This window comes from Tupaia chinensis, unplaced genomic scaffold, assembly GCF_000334495.1.
Source record: "Tupaia chinensis unplaced genomic scaffold, TupChi_1.0 Scaffold000252_1, whole genome shotgun sequence".
Lineage (NCBI taxonomy): Eukaryota > Metazoa > Chordata > Mammalia > Scandentia > Tupaiidae > Tupaia > Tupaia belangeri.
In genome coordinates this window covers 7114008-7140164 of record NW_006159732.1, presented here as the reverse complement: position 1 = coordinate 7140164, position 26157 = coordinate 7114008, and the positions used below count along the sequence as shown (strand labels likewise).

The 26157-nt window shown below is 38.2% G+C and overlaps 1 pseudogene; it reads left to right on the top strand.

Annotated features, from left to right (window-relative positions):
* Positions 1-18637: 18637 nt before the first annotated feature.
* LOC102490593 (60S ribosomal protein L17 pseudogene) lies at positions 18638-19159 on the top strand (annotated as a pseudogene).
* The last annotated feature ends 6998 nt before the right edge of the window (positions 19160-26157 follow it).

Here is a 26157-nt window from a genome sequence, read left to right as displayed (position 1 = left end):
TACGGTGCTGGTACTGGTGGTGGTGATGACGTGGTAGTGGTGGTGGCAGTTACGTTAGTGGTGATGCTGGTGTTGGTGAGCTTCTGAACACAAGTAAAAAATATGTTGTGTTTCTACTTGAATAAGATCTTCTTATAGTAATGACATAAATAAGAAAGGACACACACATTTTATGACAGGAATTAGGTAGGATTCATAGTTGGTAAGGTCAATTAAAAGTGACTATATAGGGCCTAGCAGGTGGCATGGAGGTTAAGACCACTGGACTCCCACATGGCTGACAAGGGTTCAAGTCCCAGACCTGGTGGCTTGCTTTTTCCCTTACTCTGTCCATCTCTAGCCAAATTTAAATAAATAAATAAGTAAATACAGTTAAATACAATAATTCTTAATTTTTTAAAAAAAAATTGAACATATTGTCCTATTCTCATTAAGTACCTTCATTGCTTTTATGTCCTCCAATTTTTCGCTCTCTACCATAGAGTGCGGATAGTCGGTATATATTGAGTGGATATATACAATATCTTTCTTTCATAGCCTGGCTTACTTCACTCAGCAATAGATCCTCCATATCTGACCACTTTCTATCAAATGCCAGGGTCTTGTTATTTTTTATGGCTGAGTAGTATTCCATAGAGTGTATATACCACACTTTTCCAATCCGTTCATCAGTTTGTGGACATTTAGGTTGGTTCCATATCTTGGCAATTGTGAATAATGCTGCAATAAACATTGATGTGCAAGCACTTTTCTGACTGAGTGTTCTCCTGTCTTTTGGGTAAATACCCAGAAGTGGGATGGGGGTGGGTGAAGAGAAGAGGATAGAGAAAGATAGAAAGAGAACAATAGAGTCAGGACGTTAGTGAGAAACGGATATGGCTTATTACCTGTTGGTGACATGTATAGTATTCTCAACTGGATTGGTCTGAGAAATATTTCATGATGGGTAAAGTCTTTTTACAAGCAAAATGAGAAATAGGGATTGACTGTTTTAAAAAATAATTAGAATAATAATAATAATGATTGGGAAAAACATAGAAAAGATATTGAATGATGAAGCAGGGAGATTAATGTCTCTGTATTGACTGACATGCATGGCATTCCCTTTTGAAAAAGCAATGTAATACACTGTAAAGTTACATGTAATCCAATGTAATATAAAGAAATTATGATGATAATAGAAAAAGTGAACATATATAATCTGAAGTAAAGCAAAATCTAACCTATAGATTGGTTGGATATGGAGTTGGTTCAGGCAGGACAGAAACAATTAGAATTTATTTGACTTTCTGCTGCTCATGGGAAATGTCTTAGTTTGCATAGGAAGAAAGAGGACCTTCTAAAGTCTATATGTGAAAAGCAGCAAGATAAAGATATGTACTCTCACACACAGACACACTCATATTTGTAATACGGCTGTCTTCCCTGTCAACAGTGCTACTCCTATAGACATGACTCCCTTGACCAAGTTTCATAAACTTGTGATTTAGAATTTCAAGATTTGCAGTACACATCATCATCACTCTTGATAGATTTTGTTTTCACTTTCTTGGCATGTCATAAGTACAAATAAACATACTTATTAAGCATGAAAAATCTGTGTTCTTCCACCGTAAAGACAAATGTAATTTTGACGTTTAGTATTTTATATTTTAAAGAAAGATTTACAGCCTCAGATGAAAATACAGGGAGTGCGATCCCCATTATAGGGCAGTTTGCTGTGAGCTGAAGATTACAACTCCAGTTCAAAGCTTACATGACTTCCACTGATGCAAATGCATTGCTTGTAACCAAAAGAAAAAGGGAAATTACGGTGTTGCTATCCAGAGAGGGGAATACTGCAGAGGGGAGAGAAATCATTCTCAGCAGAGTCTTCGTTTTATTGTCACTTTAATTGAGGATTGTTTTGGGTGGAGCTAGAGTTTATACACATATAATGATGCTTTTGTGTGAGGTTCTGTGAAAGCATTCTTATCCTGGTTTCTTTTTCTAGGAGCAGCAGGGGCCTTGGATCATCTTTTCTTTGTCACTCAGGTTTATGACTAACTAGAGAGGAAAACTGCAGGAACTAGAGGGACAGTCTTCTCCCTTTTACTTCTCTCCAGGGAAACTTTCAAAGAGGAGCAAGTTAAACCACTGGATATCTACTACCTATTTTTCTAACTGTAGTTAATTTCTGCCTGTGACCATCGACCTTATATCCTTCTTTTTATCTACCTGTAGCACCCCTGGATAATAGTCTGAGGAGAAGGAGGGAGGGTTCTTTGATGGGTAAATGAAAAAGTCTACTGAACAATGGGCCCCGCAGCATCTTTGACAAAGTAATCTAAGGTCCAGGGGAAGGGTAAATCACTAAAACAAACAAATAGCAAGTCACTTTCTACTTCCCCCAAATTCTAGTCATCAGCTCCCATTCTGAGCAGCTTAACAGGCAGTTCAAGAGCTCATTTGAAACCGGGAGAGTTCAGCCCTCTGGATGAGCTAATTTCATCGTCTCCCTCAGCCCCCCCACTTCTTTGTTTTCCTAAATCTCCCCAGACTTTGCTGAACTCAAGTTCTCTGCTGTCATTTCAGCAACCTATATTCAGAAGCTTCCCTTCAGGCTAAGAAATCATCAGAAAGTGGCCAAACGTCTTATCCCTTAACACATACACAAAAAAAGATCGTATTTCTTTTCATTTAACGTTTCCTTGCATTTTATGATGAGAAGATACTAACCAAGTTATTAATGTCTCACTCTTTAATGTCCAAGACGTAGTTTAAAAATTATATTCAACCATTATTTATTCATGACTTATTTTTCAAACTTATATTTAAAATACTAAACAGGAGCAATATTAATTACAAGGCAGCACTTATGATGGCAGTATCTAACTAGGAAATGTTCCCTAAGAAACAATAAAATAAATTAGAAAGCTTAAATTTTATTTTACTTAGTGATGAAATCTCTTTTGGTAAAAAAAGTTGTATAATTGGGTAAACATTTAGAATTTCTTAAAGAGGGACCAGCAGATGATGTAATGGTTAAGTCACTGGTCTCCTATGTAGTTGACTACGATTTGAGTCCCAGATCTGGAAGCTTAAAATTCACGCTGGGCGTATGTGCATGCATTCCCAAGATCCTGAGAGGAGATTGATGGATGAAGGATTGTGGCATGGCCATCCCCCATGGGAGTGATTTCTATCTCTCTGTCTCTCTCTCTTCAGTAAGCACAAGCACCCTTTAACAAAATTTCTCTTTTAAAAAAAAAAAATTCCTTAAGTAAATACTTTTAAAATATAACAAGTAGTTTGGACAGTAAGTTTAAAACATAGTTTATAAAATGATAATAATAACAAAAATAATTTACCAGAGGAAGGAAACTTCCATTCACTAATGTCTCAACATTTTCTGAGTTTCCACTGTGCATGTACCATGTACTATATGAATAGTGTATGTTTTGGTGTGTTATTTAACTTTCTTTCCTTTAGTTGGTAAAGATCAGATTCAAATTATATTTAAGCCACTTCCCCTTTTACTAGGTCTCACAGAGAAATGAGTGAATCATAGCGTAATCTTAGCGTAAATGAGTAATCTTAGCGTCTGTAGCAAAGATAATCACTGATTCTGTCAAACTTTCATCTGTTAATATTTTTCATTTCTCTCTTTCTTTTATTTTGCCATTGGGTGTGTGCACTCACTGGGAAGAGAGAGAGAGAGAGATAAGGAAAGCGAGAAATACAACCTCCCCTCAGTATTTTGAGTGCATGCACACATGTGTTTTTCAAGCTGCACGTCCTGTACTCAAACTCCACAGTTGACTATGTGGGATCCAGCATCTTAACTAGCAGGCCACTTGCTGGCCCAATATTGCTCATTCTCAAGGAGAAATTTTTCAACACTTGCTGGCCCAATATTGCTCATTCTCAAGAAGTATTTTTTCAGACTATTTCAAATATACTAAAGGGCCAGCAGGTGGCATAATGGTTAAGGCTCTGGACTTAGACATGGCTGACCACAGTTTGAGTCTTGGACCTGGCAGCTTGAAACTCACACAGGGCCTGTGTGCATATATTCTCGAAATCCTGAGAAGAGAATGAAGGAGAAGAGATTGTGGTGTGGCCATCCTTGCTGGGGAATGACTTCTTAGTTTTCCTCTCCATCTTTCTGTCTCTCTGGCAAGCACACATGCCCTATAGTAAAAATCTCTCTGTCTCTTAAAAAAAAAAAGATTTAAGTACATCGCTAGCATCCAATTGTTTCCAAAAGCTAGTTTCAAAGAGTAGTTGCAAATAATTCTTTTTATTTTTTTAGAGACACTTTTTTCTGTAAGGCATGTGTGCTGGGTGGAGAGACAGAGAGAGAGACAGAAAGTGAGAAATCCCCACCCTACCCCTCCAGTGGGATGGCCATGCTGCAATCCCATTTCCTCCTTTCTCCTCTCAGGATCTTGGACATGTACCCTATATACCTAGTGTGAGTCTTAAGCTGCTGATTCCGGGACTTGAACCATGACCAACTATGTGGGAGTCCAGACACATAACCATTATACCATCTACTGGTCCCATAAACAACTCTTAATTTTAACTAAAGAAATACATCGGAGGACTCTTAAACAATGCTTCATGAGTCTATTTAAGATATTTAAATTTGTTTTAAGAATTATTTTACTTAACTTATTTATTTATTTAAATTTGACCAGAGAGGGGGAGAGAGAGAGAGATAGTGAAAAAAGAAGTTGCAAGGTCCAGGGTTTGAACTGTGGTCGGCCATGTGGAAGTCTAGTACCCCTAACTACCTGCTGGCCCAAAGATATTTAATTTTTTTTCTTTTTAAATAATTATTTTATTTAACTTTATTTCTTTCTTTACTTATTTTTAATTTGACCAGAGAGGGACAGAGTAAGAGAGAGAGAGAAAAAAAAAGTGAAATAGCAAGCTGCCAGGTCTGGAACTTGAACCGCGGTCAGCCACGTGGGACTCCAGCACACTTAACCACCACACCACCTGCCGGTCCCCCAGAAATTTAAATTTTTAAAGATTCATTTCTTTGCCTTTTTTCTTTCTTTCTCTCTCTCTCTCTCTTTAAGTTTTTTTTGTCATAGGATGTCTTTCTCTCTCTCTCTCTTTTTAAGGTTTTTTTGTCATAGGATGCATGCATTTACCAGAAAGAGACAGAGAGACAGTGAGAGTGAAAGTGAGAAATCATCTCCTAGGGAAGATGGCCACACCACAATCCCTTCTGCTCCACTCTCCTCCTGAGATTTTGAGCACATGGTCCCAGTTTGAGTTTCAAGCCACTGAGTACTGGACTCAAATTGTGGTTGGCTATGTCGGAGTCCAGAGCCTTAACCACTAAACCACCTGCTGGGTTCCAATTTTTTTTTTTTTTTTAAAAATCACTTTTTTGAACTTTTTTTTTTTTTTTTTTTTTTTAAGAATGACTTTATTGAACTTTATTTATTTATTTATTTAAATTTGACCAGGGAGAGAGAGAGAGAGAAAGTGAGAAAACAAGCTGCCAGGTCCAGGACTCAAGCCATGATTGGCCATGTGGAGGTCTAACACCTTTAACCACCATGCCACCTGCAGTGCCCCCCAAATTCATTTCTAAAAAATTGCCTTTAGTAAAGATTTTGTGTTATTTTTACTCCTTTTTTGTTTATTCAATAACAAATTTTTATCAAAATCTTCCTGTGTTCCAAAATATAGAAGAAAAATGGCTTGAGATTCTTGAAGTTTGACCAGCTGGGAAGTGCTGAAGTTTTCTGTAAAGGGGACAGGGAAGATCTCATTGAGTTGCCATTTGAGGAGAGACCTAAAGGAAGTGAGGAAATAAGGCACCTGGGAGAATAATACTGCAGGCAGAGCAAACAGCTAGTGCGGAAACGTGAAGTGTGTACCCCAAGTGCTTGAGAAACAGCAAGAGGGCATTTGTGACTTGAAGGAAGACAGAAAGGGAAGATGTGGTAGGTTAGAGACATTATAAGAGGCCTGATGATTTTACGAAGCAGTGTGTGTGTGATTTTACTTAGAGATGAGAAAGGATTGCTGGATTTTGACTTATTAAATATAATAGGATCATTCTGGTTGCTGAGCCAAGAATTTTCTAGCAGCAAGCAAAACCAAAAGAATTTAGAGAATATTACAATAATTTAGGTGATAGATGATGATAGCTTAGAATAGTACATTTAAAGGGGGCAAAAATTGGTTGAATTCTGAGTATATTGAAAAAAAATCTACCTGACAGCATTTGCTTATAAGTTGAAATATAACAGAAAAAGAAATCAAGAATGACTCCAAAATTTTTGGTTTGAATGACTTGTGAGTTATAATTATTCCTGATGGGAGAAAAACAGATTAAAGAAGAAATTTATGACTTCGATTTTGGGATGTGCCAAGTTTGAGAAGCCTATCAAACTTCTAAGTGGAGATTTAAGGCGATGGTTGAATATGCAAGTTTGGAATTAGCTGGTAGGTTAGGCTGCAAGGTAAAATTTTAGTATTAATTTGGGAATTATCAGCATGTTGAGGTTTTAAACACCTGTGGTCCTGGCCCAGAAACACAAAGGCAGTGAAGAAGAGAAGCCCTGGAGGTCACACTGTGAAGAGCCTTAGGAAGACCAGGAGGGGTCTGCATAGAAGTAGTAAAGCACAGTGAAAAAGGAGGAGAACCAAGAGAGCACGGCATCTCCAAGGATAAGTGAAGAAAGCATTTTTTTTTTTTTGGAGAGGTTTTCGCTATAGGGCACGTGCACTCGCCAGACAGACAGAGAGAGATATAGAGACAGAAAGCGAGAAATCACCCTCAGGGAGGATGACCATGCCGCAATCCCTTCTCCTCCATTCTCCTCTCGGGATCTTGGGCACGCACGCACACGCGCCCGGCGTGAGTTTTAAGCCACCGGGTCTGGGACGTGAACTGCGGTCGACTACGTGGGAGTCCAGCGACATAGCCATTATGCTAACTGCTGGTTCCCAATAAAGCATTTTAAGGAGGAAAGACTGATCAAGTCGCATGCTACTTGCTTTCTCACGTTCCCTCTCTCTCTCTCTGTCTCTCTCGGGTAAAATTAAAAAAAATCAATAATAAATTAAATTAAATAAATAATTAAATAAAAATTTAAAAAATGATAACTGAGTGTATATGGAACAAGCTGAGAAGTAGAGTTATTGTCAGGCAGAACTGAGGGCCTTCCTGAGAAAGAGGAAGTCAGCACGCTTTTCTTTCGCTTGCTTTTCTCCGACTTTGATAAGCTGTTCATATTAATTGTTAAAAATATTTAATATTTTCACGCTAAATATTATATTGTACATAAGAAATATAAAAATGACTAAGACCAAGAACTTGCCCTGTAAGAGCTCATTGTCTACTGAATTTGAAGGATCTATACAACAACAACAACAATAATAATAATAAACATTGTGAACTGGATCTCAGGGAAGGAAGTGAATTGTTTAAAAAGACTACTCAGTCAAAAGATCTTTCTGCTTTTTCACTCCACTGCTCCGAGTCAGGGCTTCACTCAACCCAAGGCTCTGTGGTAATGTTTTTTCTTTTTGGGGGGGCAGGGGTGGGCAGAGGGCATGTGTGCATACCAGGGGAAAGAGACAGAGAGAGAGAGAGAGAAAGAGATACCATTTACAGGATCTTACTATGCTGCAACCCCAGTCTCCGCTTGCTCTCCCCTTAAACCGTGTCAGGATGATGACAGCACTGGCAAGAAGGGTGACATGTTGATGTAGACCAAACCCAGGTGTTCCCGTATGGCTCCCACATGGCATCTCACAATGGTGTCACACTGGCTACCATTGCAGCTGGGCCTCTGCAATAACTCTTACTTATTCTAATCGGACCTGGGACTGGACTTTTCCACTTGGCAAGCCTGTCTTCCATGCCTTAGTTTGATAAAATAAATGTTTCTGATTTATTTCAGAGGCTAAATCTGAAAAGAACTACAGCAACTCAAAAATGAAAAAGAAGCAAAAGAAAATAGGAAGTAGGAAACCAGGATAGAAAATCAGAACTGGAATGGAACACATGATTCAATCTCCTAATTTTTTTAAGAATTATTTTATTTAACTTTATTTATTGTTATGATTATTTTTTCAGTTTGATCAGAGAGAGAGAGAAAGCAAGACACCAGGTCCGGACTCTAACTGTGGTTGGCCTTGTGGGAGTCCAGAACCTTTAAGTACCAAGTCACCTGCCAGCCCCATCAATCCTCTAATTTTACACAGAAGAAACTGTGTGGCAGAGAGGGAAGACAAATTGTTTGGAAGGATGTGCCTGCTTTTATAAAGGGCTTATATGTTCTTTAGATTTCTGCTTTTTCTTTCTGTTTTTTAAGAAAATTATTTATTATACTTTATTTATTTATTTATCATTAATATTATTGTTAAATTTGGCCAGAGAGAGACATAGAGAGAGAGAGACAGAGAGGGAAAAGTGAGAAAGCAAGCTACCAGGTTCAAGACTTGAACCACAGTCAGCTGTGTGGGAGACCAGTGCCTTAAGCACATGTCACCTGCTGGCCCCAGATTTCTGCCTTTTCTTAATATTACAAGTAAATAATGAAGATTTACTGCTTATCTTTAGGCGTTGTGTAGCATATAGAAGAATACGGAAAGCAGAAAGTCCTCGCCTTTGAAAAGATTAACACCCACAGTCTAAGTGAGAAAACTCGCTTATTCCTCCATTCTGTCCTTTCCCTTCTATGGCCATTTCCTCCATTCACAGCCCGGACTCACAGAAACTCATTAAGTGAAGGGCACGTGGGCAATGAGCCCAGCATAACTTTCTCTGTAAACCTCGGAAAATATCAAATATCATTTATGTTTAGGTGAACAATACATATGGAAAAAAGGAAAGACACTTTTTCCCCCTAAAGGACATAATAAAAGACACATGGTCCAACCAGACCAACTCATCAATTAGTTAACTAATTAGTGAGCCAACATTTGAGTGTCTATTATATGGCTATGAACTGTTTTAGAAGCTGAAGTGCACATATCAATTACCCTATGTGTAATACATAATAGATAAAACATGAATACTGATGGTTGGTCATGAGTTTAGGTTGGTAAAGAATAGTTCTTAAACAAAATATTCTGTTTATGTAGTTGAATAGGCATCTTTAAGTTCAATATTTGAGTCACATACTGCTTGCTAATGAAACAAAAGGCACACAGCTGGAAATGTACATATATACATGAATATACATATATATATGTATCTATATATATGCACACACATATATACACATAAATGTTAAAACAGGATGGAGGGGCAGTGACAATGTGGTCGACGACCTAGTCCTGTGTTTTGTAGTAGGGAACTTCTGAGATTTAGAGAGAGTAGAGTCAGAATGCAGTGCACAAAAGCCCCTTCTTAATGATCATGAACAAAATTATAGATGAGATGTTTATTATTATTATTTTTATTTTTGGCTCGCTTTTTCCTATTCACAGCCAAAACAAGAAAATTGGAAAACCACATCCATCTTGTGCCATTCTTTTTGCTTTTGCTTAGTGGCAAACAATCTTTCCTACTTCTCCATTCCTTTAATTGGTCCTTGGAGAGTCCTCTCAAACCTTTACAATGACATTCAGTGAACATTTCTGAGTGGTGCCAAGCCAGAGTCTCTGTGATAGCTCACAAATTGCAGATTGAACTAAAGCTGTATTACTCCCTTTTGGAATGTTTAATGCATGAGTTTTCTTATGTGGTATGGCTAAGCTGATGACATAGAATTTTTTTTTCTTTTTCAAGCTTCATGAATTTCTGTGAATATAGTTTAAAATATGTTCTGTAAAAATGATTACATTGCAAACCTTTCTTTCTATTGTTTTCTCCGTACATGGTAAGAAGCCAAATGATTACGCATGAATGGTATTTTAGAAAAAGCAGAAATAATCTGAAGAGATGGATTTAAGATACTTTAAAGTCACTGATTCTGCTTTGACAGCGCCACACCAAGAGAAGTGAGTTTTGGAATGTTTGCAGATCTCAATAACTAATAAATGAATTAAATGGGCTGTTTTGTTGATTATGTGAAATCAGCTTCAATGTATTTTCATTATTGTCTAGGCAGAACTTTATAAGTAGAAGGAAACTTATAATAACTTTTTTTGATAAAGAAGAAGGAAACACATTTTTGAAAGTTACTCAGGGGTGAACATTTTTTGTGTTTTTCTGAGTTTAAAAGTTTTGATTATATTGTATATTAAAATCTGATGTTATTTTAAAAAAAACATTTATTGACTCATTAAATAATGCATTTCCCATTGCACTTCTTTCTTTGTTAGTATTTGTAATTTTTCACATATTTTACATGTATTAATTTTTCTTTTTACAGGCTATCTCTAATAATTAGAGTGAGAACTCCTAGAGAGTAGAGATTTGATTTCTTTATGTCACAGTTGCATCCCTAGAATCGAGAACTGAGACTAGAAAAGGTCAGATTGGGGCCCTATTGGAAAAAACGCATGATGCATTCTCCATTGGAAATGAGGAATTTTGCAGAAGGAGACAGGAGCTGCTGGACAGATAAACTAACAATTTACTCTATTTGATATATTGATTCCCTAAGCACAGTCTTGTAGGGACATACACACATGGCCATGCATGATTTTTCTGATTATGATTTTAAGAACCATTTCAGTTGCAGCGAAAACTCTATTCACTTTTGCCCAGTGAGAAACACACGTTGTCACTTCTGGCTACAAAATCTATCCCATTTCTAGTTGATGTGTTGTTCTTGAGATTGGGTCCAGATGCAGCACCATGTGGCTGGACAACAGAAATTACAAATTTAACTGTCTCCATTATTCTCTTGGGCAGGAAAAGCAAGGTATCTATGCCTTGATATGGGGAGATGGTTCTTTGGAGAGCCTGCCAGATGGTTCTGTCTTATTGTGTCAGCAGAAATAATGAAACTCTGTAAATTTTTTTTCTAAGAATTATTTCATTTCACCTTATTTATTTATTTATTTATTTATTTATTTATTTATTTATTTTAGTTTGACCAGAGAGGGACAGAGTGAGAGAGAGGGAAAGTGAGAAAGCAAGTTGTCAGATCCAGAACTCGAACAGAGGTTGACCATGTGGGAGTCCAGTGTCCTTAATCGCCACACTACCTGCCGACCCCACCAAACTCTGTTAACATTTCTAAAAAAGCTTATTTGTAGCCGAAATTATGAGTGGCTGTGGCCTGGGAGCCCTAGGGAGATGAGACACAACAGCTCTCTTAGTTCTGAGAGCAACAGACCCAAGCAAAACTGCAAGTCGACACGTGGTTTCATATTAGTCTGGCCCCAAGAGGTGGACCGTCTGGAAGCTGGAACTAACAAATTATAGGTGAGTTTATAAATTTTAGGTTAGTAAGTGGTAAATCAAAAATCTTTGTCCCCAAAAGACTCACGGTCAGTAGGAAAGAAAGGAATGTCTGAGTTAATTTTAACAGCGATACAAAAGCTCTGCTATATATTGATGTGATGCTGTACAGAGCCGGGAGGTAGCTCTCAGTGAGCATCTCACAACCACTGGACCAAAGCAGTCTGCTTTACAAGATTACCTGGCATGACTCTGCCTAGTGCTCTAGGAAAACGAAGAGCAAAGGTAAGTATCCAGTTTCAGTCCTCAATTGTTATCCATGACCAAAGTTGAAGCAGACGTAGCACGAACACTGTTTTAGAAGTTGCATGACTTTAGATCTCATTCTCTGTAGGTGTGGTTTGTTGGGCTGGGGCAAGAAGTAAAGAATGAATTGTCTGAGCAGGGGAATGAGCTATGAAAAGCCTCTGTTTGCCACAGCTGGACTCCTGTCACCCCACCCCCTCATCTCCTCTTCCATGGCAAAATGAAGTCCTTAAAATTCAAATCAACTGCTACTTGATTGAGTTTCTTTTTCACTCTCTCAGTTATCCATCACAGCTCTAATCTTGGTCCTTGAATATAGACTACCATCAAAGGCTCACCCTGGGACCAGCAGATGGCATAATGGTTACATCACCGAACTCCCACATAGTTGACCTCAGTTTGTCCCAGATCCGGTGACTTAAAACAAGCTGAGTGTTGGGGCTGGCAAGTGGTATGGTGGCTAAGGGCATTGGACTCCCACATGGCCAATGATGGCTCAAGTCCCAGACCTGGTAGTTTGTTTTCTCACTTTCCCTCTCTCTCTCTCTCTCTCTCTCGCTCTCTCTCTCTCTCACACACACTCTGTCCCTTTCTGGTCAAGTTAAAATAAATAAAGTTAAAACAATTAAAAAAAAATCATGCTGGGCACATGTGCATGTGTGCCCAAAATCCTGAATCCTGAGAGGAGAATGGAAAACTAATTGAGGAGTGGCTATCCGCCCAACCTGGGGGGGGGGTGACTTCTCTCTTCCTGTCTCTCTGTCTAGTGCATGTGCCCTATAGCAAAAATCTCTCTTAAACACAACACAAAACAAAACAAACAAACAAACGCACACTCTCATCTTGCCTCCCTTTGCTTCTGTTCCTTAGCAGCTGGCCTTAGAACTCTGCCCAGTTGCCTAATCCTCATCACAGCGCTCTCGTCTTTGCCTGTTCTACAGATAACTGGAAAGAGCAAGGCTGGAGCTCTGCCCGTAGGCTTCTTGTCAGTAGATGGTGTTTATAATATAGATCATTATTGGTTGGGCACATTGCAGGGAGCATATAGTAAGAGGCGTTTTAGAAGGGCCCGTTAGATCATGCTCCCACATTTCTCTGGCTCTTCCTGGAAGTATCACAACTTAATTTTCCGTAAGTCCTCCCCTCCCACACTTAATTTGTGTTTATCCCTTATTAGATTTGAGAATTCCCATTACATTTTTTTTTCAAATTCTGCAAAATGAATGATTAATCTACCCTTAACAGTCTTGAATTTCTTGCTGCAGGCAAAAACTATCTCTTCTAGCAAAGATTCTTGGTTTTCAAGAGGTATGTCATTCTTAAAGTTTTCTTTCTCTTTTTTCTTTTAGGCATTTTTGCTATAGGGCACATGTGCTCACAGGAGAGACAGAGAGACAGAAAGCGAGAAATTCTGCCCCGTCCTCCACCCCCCCCCCACCAGAGGGGTTAACCAGGCTGCAATCCCTTCTCCTCTATTCTCTGCTCAGGATTTTAGGCACACATGCACATGAACTTGGCATGAGTGTCAAGTTTCAAGGTCCAGGCCTCAAACCATGATTGGCCATGAGAGAGTCCAGCACCTTAACTTCTATGCCATCTGCTGGCCCCAAGAGTTTCCCTTTGATTAACAACTTACTAAAGTAGCCAGAATAATATAATTTATGATTATTTTCTTCATCTTTTTCAAATTTCCAGTGTAGGTATGTATATGAGTTGAATAATATAAAACTCTATAAAATAAAGAAAGATAAGATGATCCCAAAGCTAATTATACTTTTTGGAAGCATTGACAATGAAGGAAAACTTTCTGATTCTTTCAATAAAACAAGTATAAAGTTTATATAAAAATCTGAAAAGGGGGCCAGTAGGTGGCTTAGTGGTTAATGTGCTGGACTCCCACATGACCTACCATGGTTGAAGACCCAGATCTGGAGGCTCAATACGCAGGCTGGGCAAGTGTGTGTGCATGCCCAAAATCCTGAGAGGAGAACGGAGGAGTATGATTTTTCTATTTCTCTATCTCAGTCTCTCCTGTCTCCCTGACAAGTGCACGTATCCTAACACAAAAATCTCTGAAAACAAAACAAAATCTGAAAAGGATTGCACCAAAAAGAAAACTAGAATATTGATGCCAAATTTTAAAATCACATATTGGCAAACAGAGTCTAAGAGCACTTTACAAAGCAAAAAAAAGCATCATGATAAGGTGGGATTCATTCAGGAATATGGGGTAGTTTAATAATTTGAACACCATGGTGAGATAAGAGTTATAGGTAGATAGGGTAAGAACCTCAAAAGGAAGTCACTGTGCTTTTCTTCTTAATGAAGTCTCTGTGTTTTCCCTCTATGGTCAGGTTAAAATATAATATATATCCTTTTGCATGTCTCTAAAGAGTTTATGACTTTTTGCTAATAAGGCAAGGGATAGGGATATTGAGGCCAAAGGCAGGATAAGGCCAAGATGGAGTCACAGGAGCTAAGTTTTCAGCAAGAAGCTGGCTGCATTGGGACTCAAGGCAACTATAGCTAAGGGTAACAGCTTCCATGTACTAACTGCATTCTAACAAGAAGGACACATCACTATGTTCTGCTGATCCCACAAAGAAGGGGATAATAAATCACGTCGACTACCATGTAACTGTTCGCAGAAGCCCACTTCCTAATCAGAGAGCCAGCCCATCGCTTGGACTGTTCAATCAAAACCTTCACTTTCGCTCCTCTTCAGCAACCCATTTCTGGAATCCTTCCCTGCTTGGAAGCTCTGTTCTTCATTCCCTCTTTTAATTAATTCCACCTTGCTATCTTCTCTGCATTTCTAATTCTGTATGCGCATTGGACAAGAGCTAGCATGAATGTTGGGCTCATCACCCCACACTCCCATGTCAATGGGGCCAGCCAATGGCCTGGTGATTTGGAAAACTGGATTCCACATAGTCAGCAGTACAGTTTGAGTCCTAGATCCAGCGTCTTAAACAACTCACTGGGTGCGTGTTTGCGAATGTCCCAAATCTGGAGAGGAGAACAGAGAGGAAGGGATTGCAGCATGGCCATCCCCTTGTGGGGTGCCTCCTTACTGTTCCACACCTCCTCTTGCTCTCTTTCTTTCCAGTGAGCACATGTGTTCCATAGCAAAAACTAAACTAAAATAAAAATGGAACACCATTAATATAATTAAACAGGATAATAGAGACTTGAGAGTAAGGCATTTGACAAAATTTAACAATTATTCACATTTAAAAAAATCATTGTCTTTTTTCTTTTTTAAGTTTTGCTATAGGATGAGTGCAGAGGAGAGAGAGAGTGAGTGAGTGAGAGAGAGAGAGAGAGAGAGAGAGAGAGAAAGTGAGAAATCACCCCAGGGGGGGAATGGCCATATCAGTCTCTCTTCTCTTTTCTCTAATCTGGATTTTGGGCACATACACACAGGTACCCAGTGTAATTTTTAAGCTGCTGAGTCCAGAACTGGAGTCATGCAACCAGCCATGTAGGATCTAGAGCGAATGGAACTATTGCACCCAGCCATGTAGGATCTAGAGCCTTAACCTCCACAATCCTTGCTTGCCTGATAGTTGTTTTTTAACCTGCTTATATATCTAAATTTATATCTATTTACATACACACGAAAGCTATGGATGAAAACTTAGGAAAAATCTTTTACTAAGTGGATTGATGAAAGCATTCTTCAAACTATGACTTGAAGTCCAGCATTATTAGGGAAAAAACTGGTCAAATCAGGAACAGCAGATGGTGTAGTGGTGACGTTGCTGGACTCCCATGTGGTCAACTATGGTTCAAGTCTCAGACCCGGTGACTTAAAACTCACGCTGGGTGCATGTGTGCGTGTGTGCCCAAGATGCCAAGAGTAGAATGGAGAAGAAGGGATTGTGGCGTGGCCATTCTCTCAGGGGGTGATTTCTTACTTTCTGTCTCTGTCTCTCTCTGTCTCTCTGATGAGCACACAAGCCCTATAGCAAATATCTCTCTTAAAAACAATAACTGATCGTATCATGTATATACATACATAGAAAAAATATTTTGCACAGCAAAACAATATCTAAGGAAAAAGTATAAATATTTGTGTCTTATACCACAGAGCAAAGGCGACAAGTATAAAAATAACACACAGGGCCAGCCATGGTGACATAGGCTGCTATGTGATAATGTGATACTGGAAGCTATATAGAATGTGAAAAGGTTCTGGGTTTGCGTCCCAGGTCTGTTGATCATGCCAGGTTCACCACATGTGCACCTGCAACTCTGGATGGCTGCAGCGTGCTTCCCTCTCCTCTCAGAAGTACATAAATAAACTTAAAAAAAAATGGCAAAAACTGAGAAAGAGACTCTACAACACAACAGAAAAATATGATATAGCAGAAAATTTATAAAATGCATGAAAAAAATTTATGTTGCTCATAAGAGAAATGGAAATGAATATTATCAAAAATTATATCCCAGGGCCAGTGTATGGCATGTGGGTAAGGCAACTGTATCTCACGTGATTGCATGTTTGCCGTCTTGGACCTCACAGCTTAAACAACACACCGGGTGTGTACACATGTGTGACAAAATCCCCAAAAGAGGAAGATATGGAGAAAAGAATGAGGTGTGAACCCCCACCCCCAAGGGAGGTACTTTTCATTTTCTCTCTCTCTCTCTGTCTGGTGAGCTCACACACTCTCTGGGAAAATTAAAAAGAAAAAATTATATTCAAAAGTTTGAGAACACTCTTGGCAAGGATGTGGGAAATAGGCACTTTTATTTATTATTGGAGGGATACAAAATTACAAATGCATTAACCCTGTTAAGAAATTCTAAAAATTTATCCCACAGATACACTGACAAAAATAAATAAACAGAACTAGAAATAAATTATGTTTGTACAAGGCTAAGACTGTTGATTGCAGCAATATTTGTAATAGCAAAAACTTTTTACTCATTTTCCATCAACAGTAAAAAAAAAAATCCAAAACCCAAAAAACAAACAAACAAAAAACTTATAATAGAGAACTCATGTGCATGCGTGAGCAGAGAGAGAAACTGAACAGTGCCTTGCCATTCTACAATCCTCTTTCCCCAGACCTGCAGCTCATTCGGATTTGGGGCAAGCATGCATACAATGTTTCAAGGTTGACCTGGGAATTAGCTCAGTTTGCTATCCACTGCACCACGATGGGTAGCTTCCATGAACTTCTTGAGACTTCTCATAGAAATGAATACTCCGGGGACCCGCAGTTGGCATAATGCCTATGTCACTGGACTCCAATGTAGTTGACCACTGCTCGAGTCCCGGACCTGGTGGCTTAAACTCAACTCTGGGCATGTATGCATGCATGCCCAAGATCCCAAGAGGAGAATGGAGGAGAAGGGATTATGGTGTGATCATCCTCCCTGGGGTGTGATTTCTCTCTTTCTCTCTCTCTGTCTCTCGGGCAAGTGCACATACCCTATAGCAAAAACCTCTCAAATAAAAAAAGAGTACTCTAAAGCTGTAAAAAGAAATGAGAAATGTATATCCTGTTATGGGGTGAGTGCCTCTATATGTGTAGTGTGTGTGTGCATAGTGTGTGTATATGTAGGTAAGAAAAAAAGCAAGGTGTGCCTAATTTGCTCTCTTTTGTGTAAGCAGGAAGTGGAATATATGTTAGACAGACTTGAAAATGAGCCTCAGTGATCATCATTTCCTGGTATTCAAACCCTTGTATAATACTCTCCAATGTTGGTGGGAATGATGACTTATTTTCAAGTGATAGAAAATGGCAAGGATGAGGGGCCAGCAGTTAGCGTAATGATGGTGTCGCTGGACTCCCATGTAGTTGACCGTAGTTCGAATCCTGGACCTGGTGGCTTTAAATCAGGCCGGGAGCATGTGTGTGCGCGCCCAAGATTCCGAGAGGAGAATGGAGGAGAAGGGATTGTGGCATGGTCATCCCCCCTGGGGGATGATTTCTCGCTTTTCTGTCTGTCTCTCTCTGTCTTTCTGGAGAGTGCACATGCCCTATAGCAAAAAAACCTCTCCCCCCAAAAAAAAGAAAATGGCAAACATGATAAGCTGTCACTTCCAGTATAAATGATATCTTCATCTCTAGTTTTGTCTCCTCCAGAATCCGTTCACCATGTAGCAATGAGGGAAATTCTTAAAAATTAAAAATTGTGTATTGTACAATATTTTTCTATGCTCAAAACTCTCCAGTAGCTTCCCATCACACTTAATAAAATTAAAGAGAGCCAACTCCATGGCACAACAGTAATACCCTGCTTAAGGAAAGCCGAATTCCACTTGGTCACTGCATTTGAATCCCCAGCCCAGTCGGCCTGAACAATGCTGGGCATGATGTGAGTACCTGGGATCCTGCAAACTGAAGGACAGAGATTGTGCCATGACCAGACCTGGAGGGTTCTCATCTCTCTCTCTGTCTCTCTCTTTCTTATTTTGTGTGAGAATACATAAATTGCATCATGAATAAAATTAAAAAAAAAAATGGGGCCACCAGGTAGCAAGGTGGTTAAGGCCCTGGCCTCCCACATGACCGACCACAGTTTAAGTCTCAGATCTGGCAGCTTGCTTTCTCACTTTCTCTCTCTCTGGTGAGTGCAAATTTAAAAATAATAAAACATTTTTTTAAAAAAGAAAAAGAATTCTTTAAAAAAAAATAAAGGATTCTATGACCCATAAGGCCCTATATTATCTAATTCATGCATGGCCTGACTTCATCTCTGATCTCCTGATCAGCCATTCCTTCCCCCTCATCCTGCTGTAGTCACCCATATACTGGTCCCTTGCTAGTCCTTGAACTCTTCAAGCATTTCCTTCCTTGGTGTTTCTCTCTACTCAATGTCTCAGTCTTTAGGTATTTGATGATTCACTACCCTACAGCACCTCCAACGTCATCTCAGAGAGGCCTCCCTGAGCCACTGTTCTAAATTGTCTAAAATAGCACCTTAAAAATATGTTTATTTATTTCCTCTTTTCATAAGCAGCCTGAAGTGATCTTTGAAAATGGTTGGCTATTCATTGACCCAGAGAACCTCACAAAGTCATGTAAGTCAAGAGGTTCAGATCTTTGTGTTCACTTTAAGAACACTCGTGAAACTGCCCAGGCCACCAAGGGTATGCATATCCGAAAAGCAACCAAGTATCTGAAGAATGTCACTTTACAGAAGCAATGTGAGTCATCTCATTGTTACAATGGCCGAGTTGGTAGATGTACCCAGACTAAAGAGTGGGGCTGGACATAAGGTCGGTGGTCCAAAAAGAGAATTTTTGCTACACATGCTTAAAAATGCAGAGAGTAATGCTGAACTTAAAGGGTTAGATGTAGATTCTCTATTCATTGAGCACATTCAGGTAAACAAGGCACCCAAGATGCGCCATCATTCATACAGAGCTCATGGGAGGATTAACCCACACATGAGCTCCACATAGAGATGACCCTTACTGAAAAGGAGCAAATTGTTCCTAAACCAGAAGAGGAAGTCGCACTGAAGAAACAGGTATCCCAGAAGAAACTGAAGAAACAAAATTTTATGGCACGGGAATAAAGTCAGCATAAAATAAATGCAGATAAATTTTTAAAAAAAGTTTATTTAATTTTATTTATCATAGATTTATTTATTTATTTATTTAAATTTGACCAGAGAGAGACAAAGAGGGATAGTGAGGAAGCAAGCCACCAGGTCTAGGACTGGAACTGCCGTTGGCCATGTGGGTGTCCAGCACCCTAACCACCGCACCATCTGCCATCCTCTAAAATGCATTTTAAAAAAATCCCTTTTGGGCTGGCAAATGGGGCACTGGTGATTGGGGCACTGTTAGTATTTCACTAACTGACATTATTTGTAGTATAATATGCCTATAATACACAATATGTATATTACAGTACAAGATAGTATGATAGAATATGATAGTATAGGAAGTACTATATCAATATTTGTTAAGTGAACTATTGAATAGATGGTAAAATAAAAATTGATGTCAACAATATTGAAAAAATGCAAGGGTGCAAAGAGAGGAGGCGGCTTGGAAAATGCAATTTTTCTTTCCTTTGAACTTTGAGTTATTTTGCATAATGAAATGTTGCTTCCTACATGCATTTTTGTGTTATTTACATACTAAAGTGAAATAAAATTGAATTCAAATCTTGAGTCCCTGTAACAGTTGGGTGATATATGAGATTCCTCAACTTCAATTTCCTATACAATGGGATTTAAAAATATCTGTCTCATGTCATTGTTGTCGGCATTACAAATAACACATGTAGAGAGGCAAGATATTTATGGGACACAGAAATGGATTATTATCTGTTAATGATAATGTGTTTTGTATCAACTGGACTTTGTGAAGTCTATTCATGTTGGGTAAATTCAGCTTACAAGCTAAGTGATGTATAGTGATTAAAGGTATAAAAGAAATGTTAAAAATAAACAGTGTTTTAAAAACAAAACAGAACAAATAGCTCATGTTCAACACCAAATGCCTAAGTATTACAAAAACTGTAACATCTTTATTATTATATAATTCTCCATTTGTAAGTTAAATGAAGGTTGATTTAAAAAAAAAAATCTGTATCCTCTACAGTTACTAGTAAGATTTTTTGCACCTACTAACAGTACAATCAATGCTCACCGAATGAATGCCTCGAGGCAGACAGGGTCATAAGAAATATGATTACAACGAGAGTCTGTTCCCTTCTTTTCTCTCTCTGTCCCACATTGATTTAGTGATTAATAACAGAATTAATCTGTGTGTTAATTAGTTAGAAAATTCTGTGGAGAAAAATCCCCATTTTGCATAATCTCTTAGTCCTACAAAATATTTTTGACTTCTCATTTCTTCTGTCACTTGAGAGCTTAAACCTTTGTGATTCCTCAGGAGGCACAAATGTATATTTCAATGATTTTTTTTTCAATAGGCAAAATACTTCTCCCCCTTCCCTTTTCACTTCTAAAACCTCGCAAGCTGTTAAAATGTCCATCCCTTCTGCTCCATTTCCTCACCAAAATCCTATCACATACCATATGAATTTTTAACCCTAACACCTGTCTACCCACATGGTTCCAGAGGGGTGGATTAAAAAATATATTAAAGAACAATAAAGCCCTCACATAGCCCTGCACAACTAGCCTCCAAAGTCCATAAAATAGAGTTTATCCACACTGATGGCCTATTCATCCTTAACCCCAGAGACCAGAAGAACTCAAATCAACTGCATAAAAATGGCCTCTTTTCCATGTATCTTAGTTTCTGACCAATGATTTTATTGTTCTGTTATTTGTATAATTTCAGAAACCTTGAATTTAATGTTTTTGCCTCATTATCCAGGTGTCAAACAATCCTCTTAGGCTGCTGAGAAAGCCAATCTGTGAGATCTGCTTCCGCCTTAGGGTGTGGTTTGTGACAGAAAAGAACAAGAAGGAAATGTGTTATTGCCAATTTTCATTTGCTTCTTTACGCAGTGCTTGGTATTATAATTTTCTCAGTCTTGTATCGGGTTTCTGTACGGAGCCTTAGCTCCGTAAATATTTGAAGTTCTATATACAGGGAATCAGTTAATGACCCTGTAGGACACCTGGAATAATTGACAAGCTTCTCCTCCCAGCGTCCTTTGTCATCTCATACTTTTTCACACTAACCTCATTTTTTTTGTATGTGATGATCCAGTTGGGAACTAAGGGGTAGTGATTTGTGGAAGTAGCTCATCCTGGTGGGAAGTACGTTATTACTGACACTGTTCCAAATCACTGCTACATGGTGATCAAGAAAAGCAGCTCAACTTTTAGGTGTTTTGATCATTGTCTTAAGATTTTCACTACACAGTCTAATATGTTATTGCTGGTGCCCAGGATGCATCACTCTCACCTTCCCTGACATGCCGGATTGGATGCCAAAGTTGGTGTCTCAAGAGGCATTGAGGTATAGAAAGAGACCAATTCAGTAAGGAAACAAATTATTATTTCCATGAGGAAAAGAAAAGGACCTGTCTTAATTTCACTCAGTGTTACGCATTTTATTTAGAGAATTGTGTTTACCTAATGTCCCCCCCCCCACCTTTGCTTATTTTTTTCTTCTTGTTTTGGAAAGGTTTATGCTTAAGGGACTTACCAGTAAGGCAAAGGAGTCAATTTATAACTATTTAGGTACTTAGGTACTCAGTACTCTTCTCCCTGACCTCGTTGCTGAAAGATCACTAAGAATGAATGAAATGAAAACAATAAATTTGATAACACAGCTTTTTATGTGGGAAGCAATGATTTTTGTCACAAGTTAATGTAGTATCAATGAGGCCAAGTTTGGGGGTCCAAATTAAGTCATTTCCTGGGCTGTGTTTTATAGCTTCAGTGCACAGTCTGATCCTAATCATGATTCTTTACCTTGAGAAGATGTGTCCCCTTTCACATGGTGTACAGAGGCTGTAATGTTGACAGAATACCACTGATTCTACTAACACTTTGGGGAAAAAGTAAAAAGACATGTCTTGTTCAGTGACATACCACATATTATTATATCTAAAATGCTTTCGGGGTCCAACAGTTAGCATAATGGCTATGTCGCTGAACTACCATGTAGTTGACTGCAGTTTGAATCCCCAACCTGGTGGCTTAAACTGATGCCAGGTGCATGTGCATGCATCCCCAAGATCCTGAGAGGAGAATGGAGGTGAAAGGATTGCGGTGTGGCCATCCTCCCTGGAGGATGATTTCTCGTTTTTCGTCTCTCTGTCTCTCTCTGTCTTTCTGGCGAGTGCACGCACCCTATAACAAAAAAATCTCTACAAAAAAAATTTTAAAAATTAAAATGCTTTCGATAATAAGATTCCCCTTCATGTACCACCAAGAAAGAAAAAATGATGTATAATCATGTAGAACACAATTTTTCCTATTACTTAAATGTTTATTTTGTATGTATTAGAAACAGTCTTTTGAGCTATATTGAGACATAAATTCTACAATTTATCACACTTTGGCATGCAGATAAAATATACAAATAAAATGTGTTATTCAAGATTATGTTAAACTTTTTCACACTCAGAGTCTTCTGTATTTGTTTGTAGGTTGATTGGTTTTTAATTTCTTTTGTGAGTGAAAGAAACAGAGAGAGAGAGAGAGGGAGAGAGAGATGACATCATTAATAGGGTCTAGCTGCCATGATCCACAAAGATGCCACCTTTAAGGGGGTCTAGCTGCCATGATCCACCACTAGCTTCAGCCAGCCCCATATCATGGGCACATGTGTAGCCCGCATACTCAGGGAGGTCCACAATGTGAATCTAGAAGGTTTCCTTGTGGGTCAGTCTTATGTCATGAAATGTTCTGGTGATGTAGCATTTCTTAAAAGAATGTGCCATTGGGACCACTCCCAAGACTTGGTGGTTAAGGGAGCAGGACTCCACATGGCTCATTATGCAATTTAGGTCTCCAAAGGTTTGAGGAACCTGCTGGGTGAAGTGCATAGGAGAAGGGATTGCAGTGTGATCACACACTCCACTAGGTGATACTTTGTCCTTCTCTCTCTTTTTCTCTAGCTTTCTTTGGTGCATGTACATGGGCTCTGGCTTATAAACAAAACAAAAAGAAACAGAGCACTGGTTTTGTCAGAAATTCCTTTCACACTCTTGAAGAAAGTTGATAACAACACTCTATTGCTCTCACTTGTAGGTGCCGTGCAAGCAGAGTCCATATGGGTTATCTTTAACTGATGACCTCAACTTTCAGCTTAATAAACTAGAAAAAAGAGAAGCAAATAAAATTCAAAGAATATAGGACAAAAGAAAAATAAAGGACAGAGTGGTAAGCAATGAAACATAGTACAGAAACACAATAAAAAATTCATCAAAATTAAGAGCTTATTTTGAGATAAATTTTAAAAACACAGAATGATCAGAAAAAATGTAGAAAAGACAAAAATTACTAACATGAAAAATCTGAAGGGCAGTATCACTAAAACTATATAACTCTTTGGAATATATGTACTACAAAATCTGTCTCAGGGCTCAGCAAGTGGCATAGTGGTTGAAGTACTGGCCCCCTACATGGCTGATCATGGTTCAAGTCACAAACCTGACAGCTTGAAAGTCATGCCAGGCACAGGTGTGTGCACACTCAAAATTACAGGAGGAGAATGAAGGGTAAGGTATTGTGGTGTGAATGCAATGGGGGATTTCTCACTTTCCTTCTCTCTATCTCTTTCTCTCTCTGAAGAGTGCATATTCCCTATGGCGAAAACTTTAAATAAATAAATAAATAAATAAATAAAGCTTTCCCAAGAAGAAATAGGTCACATGGATATCTCTATATATAAATTAGATAATGTTTTGCAGTTAAAAACCTTCCCACAAGGAAAACTCTGGGCCCATCTAGCTATACTAAACATTTAGTGCCAATTCTACACAAGCCATTTTATAGAATTGAGGAAGACATACTTATCTCATTTCATGAAGTAAACATTACTTTAATAATAAAACTAGACAAAGACAGTAGAAATTAAAAATGCTACATGCCTATATCCCTTTCATGAATATAGATGCAAAACTCTAAACAATATTTTAGCAAGTTGAATTTGATAATATGTAAAACAAATGATACACCATGAACAAGGGGTTTATTACAGTTCTAATATTGCTAGACTGGTAATGCAAGTAAAAAAATCAGTTAATGTAATTTAACTCATTAATCAAGAAAAGAGAAAATCTATTTAAACATTTAAAAAGATACAGAACAATGCTTAATAAAATTTAACATTCTTTATTCTTAGCATAGGATGAATAAAAGAAATTTTCTCAATCTAAATGTTAATTTATGCAAAATGTGTAACTGTAAACCTAGAAATGGAAAGGTAAGACACAGTAAGAAAAGTTTATGGGAGCCAAGGGTTGAAGAGGACATCTGTGTGACCTAGATTGTAGTTGCCTACAAGGTGTATACTGAGGAGCCAGTAGGTGGCATGGTAGTTAAGGTGCTGGACTCCTACATGGTCCATTGTAATTTGAGTTCTAGACCTGGTGACTTGAAACTCACGCCGGGTGAATGTGCCTGCATGCCCAAACACCTGAGAGGAGAAAGGAGAAGGGAATGTGGCATGGCCATCCCCCTTGGGGGGTGATTTCTCACTTTCTCTCTCTATCTTTCCAGTGAGTGCGTGTGTCCTATAGCAAAACAAACAAACAAACAAACAAAAACAAAAAAAACTCATTAAAAATAAAAATAAAAATACAATGTGTACTGAAATGGTTGTTGAGACAGCTAGTTATTTTCTTTAGGTATTTTTTAACATTTTTTTATTTTAAGAAAGGCAGTTTTAGCTTTAATAAATCAAAATAAAAAATATTAAGAGAACTTTGCATAAAACTTAAAGGCTGGAAGCAGGTTAGGATTCTATTTGAACAGTAGATATATGAACCTGTCAACAACTCAGGAGAAGACAAAAATTCTTAACTCTGGAAAACAAAGCATAGAAGATGATCAGTAATGTTTTAGTCAAAAATCATAAAATTCTATTTTACCAGTTCGGACTCATATACTTAATCTACCTTTTGTTGTGATCTGATCTTTCTGTTTAATTCTAGAAAATAACATTCAACTCTGGACTTGTCTCTACCATTAAGCTGGACATTTTCTTAGTTGTTTTTGAACTCTTATTCCTGTGTGTCCAACTTTAGTTTTCTTGGTGTAGGACTCCCTACAGAATTTATTGGAAAACTGGTCTGGTGTAGGTAAATTCTTTCAGGTTTTGTTTATCTGAGAATATTCTTGTCTTCTCCTCCTGTGTGAAGGGTAATCTTGCCGGGTATAGTATTCTTGGTTGAAAAAATTTAAAAAAAAGAATTATTAATTTTATTTATTTATGATTATTTTTCACATGAGTTTTGTCAGAGAAAGAGAGAGAGAGAGAGAGAGAGAGAGAGAGAGAGCGCTAGCAGGTCCAAGATTTGAACCATAGTCGGCCATGTGGGAATTCAAGTGTCTTAACCACCACACCACCTGCTGGTCCTAAAATTGTTTTTCATCCAGCACTTTGAGTATGTTTTCCCATTCTTTCTTTGCTCACATTGTTTCCAATGAGAGGTCTGCTGTTAGCTTGATGGAATATCCTTTGTAGGTAACTTGATGTTTCTCTCTTGCCATTCTTAGTATCCTGCCTTTGTGATTTTGGTCAATCTGGCTATAATGTGTCTTAGAACAGATCTTTAGGGTTGATTCTATTTGGGGTTCTATGTATTTCTTGGGTCTGAATCTTTGAATGTCTCTAGGTTTGGAAAATTTTCTTCCAGGATTTCATGGAATACATTATCAATGCCCTAATTAACCTCTTCACCTTCTGGGATACTGATTATCTGGATGTTTGGATGTTTAATGGTATTTCTCATATATTAGTATTTAATACTATTAGTATTAAGTAGTTAATAGTATTTTTCATATATTATTATCATTTTGGGGGGTTATTTTCTCGGTCTTCATGGTAGATTTTTCTAGTTCAGTTATTCTGTCTTCTACATCTGAGATTCAATTTGCTGTGATCTAATTTGCTTTTAATACTTTCAAGG